This window comes from Tamandua tetradactyla, chromosome 12 (assembly GCF_023851605.1).
Source record: "Tamandua tetradactyla isolate mTamTet1 chromosome 12, mTamTet1.pri, whole genome shotgun sequence".
NCBI lineage: Eukaryota > Metazoa > Chordata > Mammalia > Pilosa > Myrmecophagidae > Tamandua > Tamandua tetradactyla.
The window spans coordinates 67,880,092-67,886,101 of NC_135338.1; positions in this window are offsets into that span (position 1 = coordinate 67,880,092).

Here is a 6,010-nt window from a genome sequence, read left to right on the forward strand (position 1 = left end):
CATTCCACTCCCCGCCCTCCCACCCATGCACAGAGGAGGAAACTGATGCTCGGAGAAGGGAGGTTCAGATGTGCCCTGTCCACAGTAATTTTAGCTCAGGGGAATTGATTGTTCCAGCTGAGTCTCGACGATTCGAAGTGCTCATTGGAGTGGTCACTTAGGGCTGTTTGACCTGTGGGCCGCAGCTAAGAAGCAAAGCCAGTCACTGAAGCCCACACTGAGCTTTGCCCTGAAGACTAAGCCCTGCCTGCCCCTGCCCCCACCCTCCCGTTCCAGGTTATTGCATTCCTGATCCTCCCCCCACTCCACGCCCCCCTGCCCCTACCACACCCCCATCACCCCAGATCTGGTTGAAGAACTGACACACACTATGCAAGTTGGAGAACAACTTGTCAGCCTACAATAAAGTTCGAAATGAATAGACTGAATTGTTGAAATGCCTGATGCAGCTGGGATAGGACTGAGCACAGTTTGAAAGGGATGAGATGCGTACGGGGTAGATTTCCTGGAGGAGACAGCCTGGAGCCTCTGCATTTGCATCTGGAGCCCAGAAATCCATTCTTGGCCTTTTCTTGTCTAGTGGTAAAACTGGGCTGCATCCAAGAAAGGATGTCTCTCCCCTCCTCCCTGTCTTCTCTGCTAGGTCTTATTTCTTCTGGCCCCTCCACTTCACCCCTGACTCCGGCTCCCTTTCTCCTCCTCTTCAGTTGAGCCCTAAAAGAGCTGGCGTAAGTCCTTCCCTCCCAGAGACAAAGAGGGAAGGGGAGGATGGTTTTGTGGGTACCTGTGGTTCTAGGCCACATCCACTTCCCAAGGCAGGCTCAAAGGAAGAGCTCGCTGAGAACCAGGTCACGCTGCTGTCTCTCCAGCTGTGTCTTTGAGCATCCAGGTCTTAGCACCAGAGAGGTGCCTGCATTCCTCAGGCTGGATCATTGCTCCTGAGCTGAAAGAAACAGCCCCTCTATTCTCCGAACGACCCCTCTCCATTGGCTGTTACCCCACGGGCTTCCTGGACCCATTGTCAGGGTGATGATTGCTGACCCCCCCCCCCTACTCCCCCACCCCAGGAGGGAGGCTATTTTCCTCTCCCTTGAAAGCCATTTTCTTGTCTTGGTAGAAGCAGAAATCTGACACTTTGAGAGGGTGCATGGCAGGGAGATGATGGCTTTAAATAACAGAAATTAGAGCTGCAGCCCTGTCACCAGTTCCCCCGTTCCCTGCAGCAGTCCTGCCCCTCCCTCATACCCATTTGCAGCTGCATCCTGGAAAGCCCTGGCTACCACGTGACCCCCAGCTCAGGAGTGGCTAGGACATGCTGGGACAGGGAGCGTAGGGGGCTGCTTCTTTTGAAGCTCTGTGCCTCCTGCACACCCAGTCCTGTGAGATAGTGTAGGACAGAGGAGGTCCAGAGCAAAAGAAAGGGCCCAGGCCCTGAACTCAGGGAGTGCAGCCTGAGGGAAGAAAATGTCACCAGGAACCCAGGTATCATTCCCCTGATTTTACAAGCTCACCACTGTATCCTCAGCAATTAGCCCAGAACTGGCACAGAATAGGTGGTTAAAGAGCATTTGTTGGTTGACCAGACTGAATGAACAGAGGCCAAAGCAGTCCATGTAACAGGCAGAGAGAAAAGGGCAAAAGAAGCCAATCCTGGTCCATCTGTCCGTTCACTTCTCCTGGCACACGCTGCCAGGTCAATCTGCCTAAGTCACAGCTCAGATCATGTCTTTCTCCCTTACAAGCCCGTTCTGTGGTTCCCCATTGCCTCCTGAATTGAATATCCACCCCAACTCTTCTGCCACCACCATACCTTCTATCCCCTCATTTTCTCCCACCATCATCACAGCTGGCCACAGCATACCACCCTGGGCTCCCCTTCGGCACCAGACCGATGCTGGCTGCTGGGGAGAAGTGCCCTGCAGGAGAGCCAGGCACCACTGCAAGCTTGGGTTCCAACCTCAGCTCCTCCCCCAGCTGTCAGCCAAACTTTTGCTTTTCCTTAGCCAGTTTCTTTGGGTACCTCCTCCTGGAATGCCTTCCCAAGCCCCAGAACTTCCACTACTAAATCTCACCCACCTACCATGGGAACCAACAGAGTCAGCACTAAACAAATGTTGGACGAATGAAGGAATGAATACATGAAAGCTTCATGCCAAATGTCAACTCCTCTGAGAAGCCTTCCTAGGCTCCAAACTCTGGTATTCACACTTCCCACCAGAACCCTAATCCCAGCACCGGCCGTGCAGGACCATGTATAATTATCACCCATATTGTATCCGTCTGTCTCCAAGCCAGATGGCACCCAGAGCTCAGAGACTGACCAAGTTTTGGATTCCATGCTCAGAGCCTCCCAGGAAGCATTGGCATTAAATGAAATCAAAACATCCTTGAGCCTTAGTTTTTCTACCTGTGAAATGGGTTGTGCTGACTGAGGCCACCAGGCATTGCTGACTGCAGGAATAACCACGTTGGAAGGCCCTCCCACAGCAGGCCACGGCAGAGACCCCCTCCCCTAGGCCTGAGGCTGAGCCCTTCCCGGCTGTGGTGGGAGCTGGATGGGCTTGAGGGTCTGCACCCAAAGGAGACTTCTGTCTCGTGGTCATTCGGTGCTTCTAGTGAAACCTGGTGAGAACAGGTGAGATTGAGGTTGGGACTGAAGAGCCTCAAGAAATACTCACCCACTAGGGGAAGAAAGACCACAAGGCTGTGTCCCGCTCTAAGAGGCAGCCTTGGGGAGGCCCGCCGTCCTGCTCAGTGGATTGGGGGCACCTGGGCTTATCAGAGAGTCTGGGTCTTGCGCTAGAAAGAGGAGACATGCCAGATCCTGAGCTGGGACCCAGGGGGCACACAGCCGTGGTCTGAGGCGCCTGGGGTCTGGGTGTGGTGTGGCAGGCTCCAGCTGGCTGGCCTCCCGAGGGCAGTTTGAGGCAGGAGGTCGAGGGGCGTGGTGTGTGTGGAAGGCCACGCTGGAGGCCAGGCCCCCGCAGTGGCCGGTACCGCTGTGCACGCCGGCCCGAAACAGAGCCAGGCTGCCGCAGCAGCCATATGGGTCCTCGATCTCCCGCGTCGTGAGGTTCATGCGGGGCTGGTCAGGGCGCAGGTAGCTGGGGAAGATGGCCTCACCCGCCCGCGGGGCCTGAGGACCCAAGGCCACGCCCAGCCTCAGGGCCTCCATCCGCAGCTGTGCATCATGCTGCCCATCGTTTCTTCAGGACCCTGGGTTGGGTAGAAAGGAGCTCAGAGATGGGTGCTGGGGTCTCCCTGCTTCCCCCCAAAGGACTAAAAGCTCAAGCCAAGCCCTTGGGAGACCTGGGCTGCCTGGCCTCAGAAAAAGACAAGCAGGCTTGACTAAAAAATCCCCGATGGGTGCTGAAAACCCTTCTTAGGCTGCTCCCCTCCCGTGGCCCCCTCCCTTTCCTGTTGCCCAGTCCAAGCCCATGGGCAGGGGGAACCCAGGAGCTCTTAGCCTGTGAGATGGTGCATGGTCCTGTCACCACCCTGAGGGAAGAGTTCAGCCTGCCCCTGATTTCTGGCCTGGAACTTGGTTTCTCTGTGTCCTCAAGTTCTGCCTCCTCCAGGAAGCCTGCCTGGGTGGTGGATCTGTGGCTCCTTCCAGGTCACTTAACTATCATCTGCTTAGGGTTCCTGCCACTCCACCTAGTCCGGAACTCCTAGACAGGAGGGCCTGGGTCTTGTCCTCTCTGCCCACCCCCTCATCCACAGCCCAGTGGTGCCCAGAGCTGGGTACTCAGGGGGCTAATTCTAATGTCACTCACTGTAACATCTACTGCCAAGACTGGCCCCAATCTGGTGTGTGCTCAGCTCCTTTAAATTCACAAAGCCATTTCCTACCTGTCCTTTATTTCTTCTGCACCTGACCCTGTGTGACAGCATCGGTGTCCCCACATCAGGGCTCACAAGGGGCCAACATTTGCCCAAGGTCACCCAGGCAGAACCAGCCTGGAACTCAGCCTTGGGATTCTGTCTGGGGCTCTGTCCCTGTCCTTCCCAGTTCCTCCAAGGCTCCCTGGGGTCCACACAGGGCCTGGGGTGGAAGTTGCAGCCTCCTTCTCTCCCCCCACCCCACCCCAGCTGCCCCATCCATCCTATCTTTGGGTAGAATGAAGATGAACTTGTTCCTAGTGAGGGTGAGGCTCTGGCTGGGACCTTATTCCTCAATGACGTCAGTGACAGCAGAAGAGGAAGGGAGGGTCCCCATCGTTTACCCACACCTGCACCCCCATCCTGGAGCTGGCCTGCAGGGGATTCTCAGCTGACAGCCTCAGGGTGTATCTGCCCACGTCATTAAACCCCACACTCAAGATCTCGAATTCCAGGTCCAGTGTCTTCTCCTTGGCCTTCAGTCTCTGGCCCAGCAGGGATGCAGGGACCTCGGTTTGGGCCCCGTGACGGCCATGGCCACCGTCCGGAACTGACCCTAAAGCTGAGCCCTCCCCCCTCCCACTCACAGTCCCAGTCTAGAGAGACTTCACCCTGGGTGCTCAGGCCGCACCCACCCCTCTCTGTTTGTTTGAGGAGAAACCTGATAATCCAGGAAGCTGGCTTAGCTGGGGGCGGACAAAGGCAGATGGTGATGCCTCTCTGCCAGCATATGTTCACCCCACAAACGTTTCTTGAACACCTACTGTGTGCCAGGGACTCTTTTAGGCCTTTGAGATAAAGCAGTAAATAAAACAAAGATTTCTGCTCTCATGAAACTTATTGTCTAGTGGGAGGAGAGACAAAACAAAATACATAAATACAGAGGATACGTAAACTATACTTTATGTTAGGAGATGATAAATTCTACAGAAAAAACATACAGCAGGATCAAGAATGAGGATTATTAGGGTGGGAGCACATGACTATGAGATATTTAAGACTTCCCATTTCTTGGAGAGCCTGTCTGTAAATGCCTGTTCATTCCCAAGAGGCCTCAACTTGGGTGTGGGGGGTTCTCAAGGGAAAAAGGACAATATCTATTCCCTGGGAGCAGATCCTTGGCACCTGCTTCTAGAACCAGTTTTTGTTTTTTTATTTTTTTTGCATGGGCAGGCACCGGGAATCGAACCCGGGTCTCCGGCATGGCAGGTGAGAACTCTGCCTGCTGAGCCACCGTGACCCACCCTAGAACTAGTTTCAACCTTCTTAATCAAGACTCACGATGTCGGGCACAGATTCACTTCACAGGGAACCTAGAGCCTCTCGTATTGGAGTTGTCAGGCTGGAATCCGTCCTCCCTGACCCTGGCTTCTGCTGGTGCCCAACAGGGGAAGGAGGTTCCTGGAGCACCCCTCAGTAAGAGCCAATATCACCAGTACAACCGCCGCCTCCACAATCTCTGTCACCACTGCCACTACTGCCACTGTCTACAGCACAACCATCATCCCCCACCACCTGCACCGCTGCCATCTCCTCTGTCATCCCCTTCGCCACTGCCACCACCATCACCTCCATCACCATCATCGTCGTTATTGAGATAATTACGCGGTATTATCATTGCTCATGACCCGTTCATACTGGGTACCAGGCACTTTATGTGGCTCTGAGCCAGGTACATTATCCCTACTTTACAGTGAGGAATCTGAGACCGAGAGAATGTTAACAAATTCATCACAGATCACACAGTTAGTAAGATGCAGAGCTGAGATCTGAACCTGTGGCTTGTGGTCTGTCCACGCTTTCCCACACTAAACACAGCCTAGTGGTGGCCATCGTTTCCAATTTTCCTAAGGTGAAGATTTAAATTCATTCTATTCAGAAATTCTATACCCTAAAACTGTAGAAGGACAGTTCTAAATCTAAGGAAGGCTTGACAACATAGGTGTCATTCAAAAAAGTTCATTTGATTTTACCTTGATTAGAATGCAACATTTGCATAAAGTGGAAAAAAAAAAGCTTAGAAATGGTACTGCTTCCCTTGTATGTAGAGGGCGTCCTCCACAGTGATTAAAATCCAGTTTCTTCAAGCCTCCTGAGGCAAAGAAAGTTTAGAAGACCCAAGTTCTAG